Here is a 14,288-nt window from a genome sequence, read left to right on the forward strand (position 1 = left end):
CGACTTCTACAATATTCATGTGTGAGAGTCCTGCCATAAAAAGCCAAACCTGGCTTGCATTGATTCAATCGAGCGTCAGTGGGTACATACCACATTCTAAACAAAATTGTACATAACTGAAAAACAAGCTAAGGCACTTACAGACAGTGTATACATAATAGAAAGAAATATGGGTTGCCAAACCAACTCTGATGCTGATCCAACAACCTTTACTACAGGCATATGCAAATCAAGAACAATTGAGTAGACATCTCCATCTATTAAGTAGCAAAAGAGCCAATTAAACTTCTTAGCGATTCCAAGTCTTACTTCTTCTCCAAGATCAAGAGAGCTCTTAAGAAGATCAAGAAATAAGAGAACCCGACCAATCAATAAAATCCTTGTTGTGGGCAGACTTTGGCAGGTTACAGAAAAGAATTCCTTAATTAAAGTTGTTGAACTTGTATTCATTTCTTCAAGATAAATTAGACTTGTATGGCCGGCATCAGTGAACAACCAATCTAAAATTTGGATCTTTGACTATTGACAAAAGGAAAAACGTTAGTTTTACGTACGAATAAGTGATGAAACTCAAATGTAAGTAAAACTAAAACTATTTTCTTGCTTATATATCAAAGTTATCTACTCTCTTTATCAATGTAATACGTTTAGAGCAGAGAATTTGTTCCACTCCTAGCTCGTTTAGATGTAAAGTTTCCTAGTTCGTGTAAGCTAACAGAGTCATGAGAGTAATGGAATTGAAATTTTAACTACGATGGTGAATCAACAAGAGAAATGATATAAATCAAACTACAAAAAATACTAAATTGACAATATGATGAGCAATTAGGGGGATTTGATTTCACCTTAATTCGACTTAATAAACTAACGAAGAATTTTGTAATCCAAATTGCAATGTTTTCGCAGAACAATTGGGTCTATCTAATCCCTAATTGTTCATGGTAATCTCTACCAACTAACAATCAGCATGTGAAGCAATCAAATCCATTCTCATGGAGAACTAATCACTTTCTAGAATGGAATAGATTACTACGACTATTTCTACGCTAATCGAAATCAAGTTTTATTAAGGTTTCCTCAAACCCCTCTAATGGAGGTTTTAGCCTTGAATCATTATACTATCATTTATACAACAAGAACAATAAGAGCAAGTTATTATTGAATAAGTAATTAAAATTTATAAATCTAATAGAACAATAGGATAATGATTCAAAATGAATTAAAACTAAATTTAAAACTAAGATTATGAATAACTAATTATCAATTTAAGACAAACTAAATCTATGAATGAAGTATTGAATTTTAAACTAAACTTGAAATATAAACTAAGTAATTGATTCTCAAAACTAAATTCTTGGTCTAAAACTAATTTTATTGATAACTAACTAGATAAAAAACTAAAACTTGGATAAATAACTAAGTAAAAACTAAGTGGTTTAAGAGCTAAGTCTTAGTCTCTTCATGTAGAAGAGACTAGATCCAAAATTTCGTGCATGGGCTGAGGAGACATGTTTCGGGCCGGAAAATCGAGCCCAAAACCCCATTACTTCAGTCCACAAAAGGGTTTTCAGTTGGAAATGACTTCAATAGCCTTTTTGTCCATTTTGCTCCTATGATTGGGTCAAATCTTAGACCATTGGAAAGCTCATTCTGAGGCTGGTCGTTTTGACATAAGATAGGCCTAATTCGAGGTCCGAGTCCAAAGATCGACCTTTGGAAGTTCTATCGACTTTTGTCGCGTTATTTCTGCCCGCGTTGACTTTGACTTTTTCAGCTTTGTCCGAGCTTTAAAAAGTTTTTTTCTCCTTGAATCTTGGCTTTTAATCATAGAACTTTAGTTAACCAACCTTTGCTCCTTTATCTCGCAAAAGGGATGCATTTCTGCACATATTCGACTCTAATGCCTGAAATACATAAGAACATAATAACAGTACTAACTCTTACTTATTAATCACATAATTGGTCTAAAAGTAATATTGTAAAGGGGTTAAAACTACAATTTTGGGCTCTTATCAACTCTTGATTCACCTCATTTGAATTCAATATGCTATGAAGTAAAAGAGTAGAAGTTGGCTCCAACAATTCTGTCAATGCTTCACTTAAAGCTTTTAGGTGAGTTGCTTTGCTCAGTGAAACAGGGAAGGTTGAAATCATTTGGCCACATAAAATTATGGGTTTTTTAGACATTGGTCCTATTATTACTATGGTAATTAGAGTTTGGTCCAGAAATGCTGAAATATTAGGTTTTGGTCCTACTTTTATTACTTGATCGTCAGTCAACTTAGTTGACTGTGGTCATGTCGTTTACTCTTTTGAGCATGCATCACATGTGATTACAAGTAGGACTACACTCTAATTTCTAACATATAATAAGGACCATGTCCTAACAATGACATTATTATCTGGGTCAAATACTAACTTATCTTTAAGAGTGAGAAAGGACGATGGTTTAGACAATGTGTATCTTCCAATACTCCTGTTTCGATCTTCTGCAACTCTTCCTTATGCTCTCTAAGTTTTGCAAGTTTTTCTTCCACTTCCATAGTATATGCCCATGCAGAGATCAAAAACAAAAAGAAACCAGAAGAATTGTTTAGAAAACACATGCATAGAAGAAGGAAACTAGAAAAATTGTTTTGAAAACACATGTTTAGAAGAAGGAAACTAGAAAAATTGTTTTGAAAACACATGCATAGAAGAAGCACTATGGTGTCGCGGAGTATCTCACTACAAAGTAAGTAGCCACAAAAGAAATAAATATGCATCTTTCAAGTAGGATCTTGGAACATGTTATCCAAATCAAGGACATAAAGGTTCATATAATCTTTACATGTTTGGTCCATTATATATGAGGTGGAAACGATGGAACATATTAAGTTTTTACTTAGCTTGAACATTGAATGACAATTCTACTTTCTGGAATTATACCCACAATCTTTTCCTCGGATACACGTTCTTGATACCCATAGAGATTCAATACATACACTTGTAAAACATTAATCGATTAAAACCGTATGGCGTGAAAATATAAACCCTAGCACAATTAAAAATAAACAAACATAAAAAATCTTTACTCTAATAGAAAATCCTATAGATCCTAAAATAATTATAGTATCCGATGCTGGTTATATGTTGTCTAGTTTTTTTATCTATCATACATATTACTATTTCTAGCGCAAAAGATGCAACTGAAGGCGGTGCTTTGAATTTATTGCACACTGAGAGAATTGGTTTATGCAACATATCAACCAATTTTGAGGCAATTTATTGTAGAACATGAAAAAAACTTTCCTCAATATGGGAATCAAATTCCATCTGAATGATCAATTAGAACTCTCAAGTAAATAATAGTCATACTTGTAAGTTAGATATTAGAGTTTAGTCCTACTTGTAAATTAGATATTAGAGTTTAGTCCTACTTGTAAATTAGATATTAGAGTTTAGTCCTACTTGTAAGCACGTGTGACGCATGCTTAAAAGAGCAAACGGCATGACCACAGTCAACTAAGTTGATTGACGGTCAAGTAACAAAAGTAGGACCAAAACCTAATATTTCAACATTTCTGGACCAAAGTCTAATTCCTTAATAATAGTAGGACCAATGTCTAAGAAACCCTAAAATTATCTCCTTGTATATGGTGAATGCTTGACGTGGATAGTAGGACAACAATCGGATATCATTAATGAGGTAGAATTTAACTAGAAGAAATGTCCTTTTAGCTTCAAGTATTGGCTCAGTGAGAACCAACAAATCATAATGAGATGAATCGGAACAAGGCTTATAACCAACATATCAATGCTCAAAAGAACCAGTTGATCAACAAGGCTCAGAAGAAACAATGGTCCCTACATCAGAACAATGGTCCCATCGTTGCCTCGGAACATCTTGTTGACTCTGACCCAAAGGCAGATCCTGATACCGGTCATCATGCATGACCTTATAACCACATTATATCATAACTAGAAGTGAGTCCGGCTGGTACTAAATCAATCTTTAATTTTGCTGAGACCGAATCAATTTTTGGTTTTTGGTGAATTAATTTCGCGAAGACGAAGGTTGGTAACTAGTTTCTTTTTGGTTGGGGGTGTAACTGGTTGGAGCTGGTTATTTCTGATTTATTTTTGTTTGGGCTTTTGGTGATGGGGTCTGCCCAACGCTCCAAGTTGTGCCTAACACAATTACAGACCCCAAATTGGGTCGGGGTTTGCCCAACACAAAATGGATAATAGGACTCAAAAGATAACTGATAAGCACCTAAAACTGTAATATTAAACCCCGAGGGACATAGCATTTTGGTCGATTATGTGTTTAATAATCATGTAATAATTATATTTTCGTACTTTTGCAGGTTTCCGCAATTAAAATGAAGATAGTGATAAAACATGCATCAAAGTACAGGGAATACGGGAACATTTTGAGTTTCCCACTCGACCGATGAAGCGAAGTTTCCAAAAGAACAGAATCAGTGCGGAACGGGCCCACATATGAAGAAGCAACAAATTTCCGATGCTCAAACCGGATAAATCTAGGTGCCGACGTTGGCTAGTGAATTTTGCCAAGTACAAGAATACGGAATATTGGGAATTCACACTCAATCCCCGTGAAGCCCAACAAAAGCCGACTAGAGCCGGGTTCCCAAAAAAAACGTAACCGGTCGCGAGCGGGCCCACATATAAAGAAGCGGGAAACTTCCGATGCTCAAATCGGATAAATCTAGGTGCCGGCGTTGGCTAGTGAAGCCGCCAAGTACAAGAATACGGGAATATTGGAATTCCCCAATCCAAAAAAGCCCAACAAAGCGACTAGAGCGGAAGTTTCCAAAAGAACGTAACCGCATACAAGGCGGGCCCACATACAAAGAGGCGTGAAACTTCCGGCTCAAATCGGATAAATCTAGGTGCCGACGTTGGCTAGTGAAGCTGCCATAGCGACCGGGCGATTTTAACTCTGCAAAGGACAAAGTAGTAAAACGCCAATTTTAGCCGCCGCATCGACACACTAAGTGGACACTCTGCTTGGCCCGTAAGGCATGATGAGTCAGCATAGGCAGGTGGCAAATGATGGTTTCAAATTGATACCACCTGGCAAGAGAGAAGACACGTACCAATTCAAACCAGGTGGTTTGAATTAACATAAGCTAAAAACAAAACCTTAAAATGGCAAAAGGACAAAACTTAAAACAAATTTGAAAACAAAGTTTGGTTTGAACCATTCAATTAGCATAAAAACAAAACCTTAAATATTCACGGGTCACTCTTGTATCAAATTTATATATATGAAGGGTCGCCTTCATTATGAGGTCTTCAAAGGCATATTAATGCTTTAGCTACGTTTAGTTTTTCTTCAAGACTTACCTTCCGCCATTTTTATTTCAAAGAACCTTTAATGATAAGTTATTTTACCCTTAATAATGATCATTTCTTTTCTTGTTTAATTTCTGTCCCGCATTTATTTACTTAATGTATACAAAGAAGTTTTATTATTCCCGCTATGATGATGAGCTAATTCCCCCCTCGTGGGGAGGGTTATCTTTGCTTCGTGTGAAAATCGGATTGACTCGTTAATATTCTAGAATCACTACTTAGGAATTAGGCATAGAATTAACATCCGGTCCCAAAATGATCGAGAGGCGCACAAAGTTAGATCGCGATGCTCCGGACAGTCGTAATGTCGCGACTCTGTCGGGTGTCGCATGACTCTCCAATCGGCCGTCGGTGATGTGAACTTGTGCGGGAGCGGAGATAATATACCGCAGAGATGCGGTATTATTAAAACTCCTTATGCTAGTGAAATCGACCTAGAGATGTGGGCATGCACTAGGGATCAATTTCGACGCCGCGTCTCGAAACGAGACGAACTAGAGATGTAGTGATTTGGTAATAAAACTGTTGAAAAATGATTCTTGCATGAGCATGATTAACTCTCTCCCTGTTTCTCTACATTTTGTTTACCTATATTTAATCACCGTAGTAATTTACATTACCGTTAATTTAATTAAAACCAACTAAAAAGAAACCTAAAATCCTACCACTTAAAGTTGTAATTCCGGTTGTGAACCTATCCGAAGCCCTAAGGTTTGGACGATCCTTTACTCGACCTATCCTACCAATCCCACGTGAGTAAGGTAACTTGACTAAAACGCGTTCGACTATACGGACGTTGGACTTTGGACTTTGGACTTGGACTGTGGACCTCGGACTTTGGACTGTGGACCTCGGACTTAAGAAATAAGTAACTGAAAGCCGATAAACGTTTGTAAATTTGTGTTTTTATCAATAACAACATGGACAAATAAAGATAAAGGAAAGAGGTTACCAATAGCTTCATAAACAAAAAATAAAAGCTCGAGTCACCTGTAGAAATTAGTACCTCACAAAAGATATAAGAGCAACAATACATACAAGGAACCAAATTACTCCAACGATGAAAATATGTCACGTATTGATCAGCTCCCAAATGTGCATTTTATTACCCTTATATTACTACATTACAACCCATCTTATGCTTAACGAAAAGACAACTCATAGCTTTTATTGCCTTTTTCAAGATATGGAGAATTTCATACCACTTATCATAAAAGTTGTGTCTTAACACCAAAAGGAGCCTCTTATTATGAAGACCAGAAGTTTCTATGGAAAAGTGTTGATAAAGTCAAAGTCAACGGTCAAAGTCAAAGGTCAAGGTCAAAGCCCTCAACTCAGAAGACCAAAGATGGAGGCCCTTATCTCAAAATATGACATTCTCCCAAAACCTACCTTGGTCAAGAAGAAATAAAAAAGCAAAAGAAAAAGCAAATGCAAAAGTAAAGTGTGAGGTGTCTCATTTGTAATGGAGAAGGGCAAATTTGTAAAAGGCAAAAGTAGGGGTATATAATCTAAAAGCTAGGGAGAGAGAAAGTATTCATTGCTTTAGGGTCCAAACCATTTGGTTTGTTTTAATTTCTTGTCTAGTTTTTCAATTCAAGTCCTTTACTTTATTGTTCTTCATTTTATTTTAATTACATCTTGTTATTTTACTTTGTTTGATTTCAATCTTCAATCTTATCTTGTTGTTCTTATTTCAATCTTCAATCAATACTTATTTCAATGTTTTCATGTCATTTCAATACCAACAACTTGAGTTTTCATGTTTTCATTAGCTTAAACTAAACAATCTATAGCAAGAGTCTACCTAACTTTTTCATAACTCTCACACTTAAACTCCAAATAACTTAGGATGAACCTCACTTCTTACAAACTCTTTGAAGTTACCACCACTATCTAAAACTTCAAATGGCACCACCATCATGGATTGGAGGAGCAAGAGTGCTTGGTTGAAAATCTAAGGAGGAAGCACCATTCTCATCTTTCCATTTCTATTTTTTTTTTAAATTTTTTGTCATTTTATTTTGTTGTTTTTCACTACTGATTTACTTTCTTGCAAATTAGGGTTCGAAACTAACAAGCTGGAGAGGAGCTGAAGACACAGCCGAAAGACGACCAAACTTCACCGGAGCCGATGGGTGACCACGAGCTAGCTTGGGGGTGACCGCCCAGCCACCTCCATGCACAAAGGTCTATTTTTTGGCAGCTCAATTGGTTTTTGATGAATAGTTGAACACCGAACCTGGATTTTGTAATAGAGTAGGATAAATCAGTGGAACTTGTTTGTAATAGTTAGAGATAAAAATAAAAACGAAAAAAAATTAGGAAAAATTAGTTTTTGATTGATTTGTGTGGATGAACATGAGTTAAACTTGGTTTAAGTTATATACTTATCAAAGGATTAGAGTTTTAATTGCCTTTGGAAGTTCAAGTGTGTGAGGAAAGTTATGGATCATAGCTTACACACTATGAATCAAGGGGACATGATCAGCCCGACTTAGATTAAATCCACTTGCAGGGTTTACATGACAATCCTTATGCCTCAAGGGGACATGATCAGCCCGACTTCCTGCGGGTCACGGATTACTTCTATAATCAACAACACACCTTACATACAATGTCATTACCCAATCCATTGAGTTTGTTGATTCACAAATGAATCTCACTCATTGATGATTTAAAGTAATGTACAATGCACGTAAGTGCCCATTATTATATTCGGATGAAGAGGACAAACATCCATAATAGAGGTGTTTGTTCTCTTATATAGTCAGTATAAAGAGAAACAACCTCACTTGGTCCTGTTCAATACACATAAAGTGTACTAGTGTAATCCTATAGTCAAGATAGACTAATTCCAGATTATACTACAACTTACCAATAGTTTGTCCAAATCCATCTAGGTTGTGAACGTTTACTTATACTTTATAAGGTACTGATGATATGATCTTCTGTGTGTCACCACACACCATATCATCTACAACATAAAGTATTAGACACATGTATATAACTAATAACATATATAATATGCATAACATTTGCCCATATGATTCTCATTCAAAATATAAAGAATTAGAGTTAATACAAAAGTAATGCTTTTAGTATATAACCCTATCAGTGTGTTCCCAGGTCAAGCTATTCCTAATCCTAGACCAACAAATACAACCTTTGAAGCAACAAGTGATGTGAACGAAGCTGGAGTGCTAACAACTCTTTCTTAATCATCCCATCTACGAGGATTGAATCCTCTCTTCCAATGTATTCCTTTTACATTCATTTCCATCGTTTGCTTTAAGGGGATACATCAATAAGGTAACTGGACCTCTCCACTTGGAGGGTGTGGTTGTAAGTGAAGGAGCCTTAGTCCATAGTATATCTCACATATTCTTTGTAAAACACTTTTTACTCGTCGTTGGAGTAAGTGTGAACCTGTGGAATGAGTATACAATTTTTCTTTTCTTTATTTTACACTTCTTTTACAAAAAATGTTTGTTTTCTTTGTGTTGTTAATGATAAGATTCTCGATACATCAATAGTTAAGTGATTTTTCAAAATGGGCAATGGATTTTACAAAGGCCAACCCCTAGAACAACACAATGTAGGGGGTGCTTTGAGATCAACTTTGCTTACTAAGGGTCGCCTATATCACTAAGCTATTCGCCCGGGTCAGGACATTCCATGTCTTGCGCAGTAAATCCCCCAACTCGCGTAGCTGAAGCTCTGTCTGTTTAGATTGGGTTTGCCACAGAACTGACACGAAAGTTGCTTAAGATTATCTGTTATGGTTTGCTTTCAAATAGTAGCATCTAGAATCACAACTTTTGAATACGAGTTTCTTAAAATATCTTTCCATAGTTTTCAAAACCTGAGGATATAAAAATTAAAGTTATACGCCCCGGAGTAACCAAAATGATACCGGATTATCGTATAATTTCATCTTCTTAGCAAAACACCTCTATATGGTTAGAGATATATTTTGATTGAGAAAACCAACTAAAAAAAAATAAATAAATAAAAATAGACGAGGCATCTCCAAACAAAAATTAAACAAATAGAGTAACCCAAAGTGATACTATCTTCTGTTTAATTCTATTTTTTGCCTCCACCTCTCTATTTTATCTCGAGAATCTGACGTTAAAAGACTCAAACTTGTACAAAATTTTCAAAATTTTTCTTTCTTAAAAATCTTTTCCCCTTCGTTAAATTTTTTCCCTTTCTCAATCTCTCTCTTTTTTAAAAATGTCTTCGTAGCAAAAGAAAAACCCTCAACCTAGCAATACTAGATGGATTAGTTTCAATGATCGCGGTGCAACCACTTCCTAGAGAACTACAACTTAAGATATGGACATATATATTGAAAATCATTCTGGTTTAGGTAAGAGTTCATTCGCAGACGTAAGAGACGAGATATGAGAGAAGGCTCGTGCTTTGAACTGTCAACTCGTAAGACCAAAGATGGAGGCCCTTATCTCAAAATATAACATTCTCCCAAAACCTACCTTAGTCAAGAAGAAATAAAAAGCAAAATAAAAAGCAAATGCAAAAGTGAAGTGTGAGGTGTCTCATTTGTAATGGAGAAGGGCAAATTTGTAAAAGGCAAAAGTAGGGGTATATAATCTAAACGCTAGGGAGAGAGAAAGTATTCATTGCTTTATGGTCCAAACCATTTGGTTTGTTTTAATTTCTTGTCTAGTTTTTCAATTCAAGTCCTTTACTTTATTGTTCTTAATTTTCTTTTAATTACATCTTGTTATTTTACTTTGTTTGATTTCAATCTTTAATCTTATCTTGTTGTTCTTATTTCAATCTTCAATCAATACTTATTTCAATGTTTTCATGTCATTTCAATACCAACAACTTGAGTTTTCATGTTTTCATTAGCTTAAGCTAAACAATTTATAGCAAGAGTCTACCTAACTTCTTCATAACTCTCACACTTAAACTCCAAATAACTTAGGATGAACCTCACTTCTTACAAACTCTTTGAAGTTACCACCACTATCTAAAACTTCAAATGGCACCACCATCATGGATTGGAGGAGCAAAAGTGCTTGGTTGAACATCTAAGGAGGAAGCACCATTCTCATCTTTCCATTTTTATTTTTTTTTAATTTTTTGTCATTTTATTTTGTTTCTTTTCACTACTGATTTACTTTCTTGCAAATTAGGGTTCGGAACAAACAAGCTGGAGAGGAGCTGAAGATACAGCCGAAAGAGGACCAAACTTCACCGGAGTCGACGGGTGACCGCGACCTAGCTTGGGGGCGACTGCCCAGTCACCTCCATGCACAAAGGTCTAGTTTTTTGGTAGCTCAGTTGGTTTTTGATGAATAGTTGAACACCGAACCTAGATTTTGTAATAGAGTAGGATAAATCAGTGGAACTTGTTTGTAATAGTTAGAGATAAAAATAAAAACGAAAAAAAATTAGGAAAAATTAGTTTTTGATTGATTTGTGTGGATGAACATGAGTTAAACTTGGCTTAAGTTATATACTTACCAAAGGATTAGAGTTTTAATTGCCTTTGGAAGTTCAAGTGTGTGAGGCAAGTTATGGATCATAACTCACACACTATGAATCAACTTGGTAATCAACACTCTAACTTGGTAATCAACACTCTAAGTCTATCTTCCTCTATAATATGATGTAACTTTGCATCTAGAGGAAGAGAAAAGTAAATGGCACCCTATTCTGGTGATCTATACAACTTTGAAAGGTAATCGGCTGCCCAATTTCCTTCTCTAAAGATATGGTGAAAGAGCATTTTACAAAAGAGTTTGTAAGACATCTAATATAGGATACCATATTAGAATAGTACCATGGACATCATTTGGATGCCATTTAAGATGTTTATGGCCTCAAGTGAATTAGAATTGACTTCCGGCTTGTCAATACCTAAATCTTGGGCCTACTTAAGCCCAATTTGCTATAGTGTGAATCTCCGAAAGATAATGGTTAGTCTACTCATATCAGCAAATTCCATTTTTTTGACCCATGTTTGATTTGTTTTGGCAAGCGTGGGTGTGTTCTTGGGAACATAGGTGGAAGGCGGTGGAAGGCTTGGCGTGTGATTTGGATTCTTGCTTGGAGTAGTCCGTTAGTTCTTTTATTAGGTCCGATTCTTTTTGAAAGGATGTAATAACGTAGTTTCCTATTCATATGACATGAGAATACGATGTTGAGGACCTATTATTCTTAGAATGTTATATTGATGATTTTTTAGATGGAAGATAGACTTTCATAAAGTAATAAAGAGATTTTTTGGAGATTTTTTTTGTTGTTAAGATTCTTTTATGATGTGGGTTTTGGTTTTGGCATGTGTTGTATCCACCCGTCATAGCTTTGGGTTTTAAAACGATTGAACCGAAAGTGATGTTTGAGATGTTTATATTTCAAATATTCATTTTTTTAATTGTTTAGAAACTTCGGGTTGTGACATTAGCCATGTAAAGTATCAAATTGAAGTGATCCGGTTTGAGTTTGCGTCTCTTTACTAACCAATCGCTTGGGTTTAACAGATCGCATCAAAGCAGAAGGGACCATGTGGTGTCCCTGGAACAAAAAATCAAGTCCAACATGGGAAACTCTTACGGTGCTTTTGAGACCAAAACTAGGAAATCTTTCGAGAAGTAGAGATTTTCACGAGGACACTAAAAGGTGCAAAAAGAAGCCATTGAAATTAGTTTATAGGATAGTTCAAAACTTGATAGAGGACTAATGGTTTCTTATAAGTACCAGATTTAAGTAAGTTGAATATATGATTGTTGAAGACAATACATATATTCAAGATGCCTTTCTCGTGGCAAAGCGTTATTCTTTTCACCGCAAGTTTGGATTGTAGTGTTACGTTCTATGATAGTTGCGATTGTATGTATAGGTGAACAAGTTTTGAAGAAAAACTATATATGCAACTCAAAAGGTAGACGGATATAATGCGATTCGATGACAAGATCAACATATTCATGACCTTGATATATCTAAGTTCTAAACTAGATCTATAATATGAGACCTTGGAATCAATACGATCAATAGTTTCTAAGTTCTAAACTATATCTCATTTTCGTTTTTTTTTTAGCTTCTTTTTTGGTGTTTTTACCGACTTGATCCCATGACCAAACTAGCTAATATTTCATTTTACATTATCTTGATATAGCCCAATTAAATGAAATACCAAAATCCAAACACAACGGGTCGTCTTGGTTGTATAAGATAAAATGATAATTTATGTCAATGTCCATGTTAGACTCAAAAGAGAAATACCTCATGACATATCAACAACTTGAAAAATAAATAGGATAGCGAGAGAGGGAAAAAAATGCTTGAAAATAAATATATTTGGTATCTTGACTATGAGTATGAAAACTATATGGGCATTCATTTATATTGCTTAATGGCCCACAGTTCCTAAAGGCCCGTGGTGAAATTTCAAAGACATTTGGAAAGTGTTGAAAAATAGTGAAATTAATATATAATAAAAAAAAAAAGACCCGGGCTTGAACATTTAGTGTTTTGAGGACGTTGAACAAAGAGTTGTTAAAGAAGATTCAGGATTGCCACTCAAAAGGAGCTGCTACAACTAACATACACCACAAATATCTAGGATTGTCACTCAAGGGGGGCTGCTAGCTACAACTAACATACACCACAAATATCTAGGATTGTCACTCAAGGGAGGCTGCTACAACTAACATACACTACAAAATTTTTTGGGAGAATTATATCGTACACTATTATAACAGTGAGTATTTTTTTTTTGGCCGAAAAAGTTGGGTGTCTTTAAAACACACACCACCGCCCCCAACACAAAAACACTTGCAGCGTCGGTTGTGATTATTTGGTCTAGAGAAGAGAGGAGAGAAAATTTGACTTCGTTATTTTATTCCAAGCAGCCAATCACAGTCGACTTCGCAAGTTTTTTTTTGTGCTGGGCTATGTGTTGTAGTTTTATCCTTTCAAGAAATTGGTCCCAATGCCCATTTGAAAATCACTCTCAGAACCAAGGTTTTTTTTTAATCACTCTCAAGGACAATTTTCAGGTGAAAATAACCCTACAAACCAATCTTCGAGTGAAAATAACCCGTAAGGACAAATATTCCGGATTGTAAATAAAAATTTTCCGATTTTACCATTTCAGTCGTTTTGCTATGAACAATGAGTGTTAAGTTCATACTTTATGTTGATGTATGAACAATAATTATTCATACCCAAATAGTTAAACGTACCTCATACAATATATTAATGTATGAATAGTGATTGTTCATACTCAATATGTATTATTATTGATCATACATTATGACATTATGTTAAAGTATGAACAGTGATTGTTCATACGAATAATAAATTAACAATGATTGTTCATATGAAGTTCATACTCTAAATATGTATGAATAATCATTGTTCATACTATATATACCGAGTCATTTCATTAAAATTTGGACCGTTTTATTATTTTGCTTGTAGGGGTATACTTGATTTTTATCTAACCGAGCCGTTTTTAATTTTAGGTAATGGGAGTATACTTGATTTTTATCTATCTATCCGGTTCTTGTGAGTGATTAAAAGAACGGTGAATTCTTGGATCGGACGTTGAATAAAATATCATTCCATTCTAGCCCGTTGAAAGTGGCGAGATGTTTTAATCCCATTTTGGACATGGTCCCCACACAAAAGTAGTTTTGACAAAAACTTACGATTCGTTTATACCCTTCATCCTCTCTCTCCTTATTTTCTCTCACGGACTCTCTTTCTCACCGCTTTCTCACCGCTTTCTTCTAACCCTTTCTCTGTCTATCCTAGTTTAACACTTTCCAAAGGCTTGTGTTTTCTTCTAACCTACTAAGAAGGTTCTACATATGTTGTCATACTATTAAAAAAAAAACATATGTTGTCATAGGAAAACGTTGGTATCCTCTTCCAAAAACAGA

This window comes from Coptis chinensis, chromosome 1, assembly GCF_015680905.1.
Source record: "Coptis chinensis isolate HL-2020 chromosome 1, ASM1568090v1, whole genome shotgun sequence".
Classification (NCBI taxonomy): Eukaryota; Viridiplantae; Streptophyta; class Magnoliopsida; order Ranunculales; family Ranunculaceae; genus Coptis; species Coptis chinensis.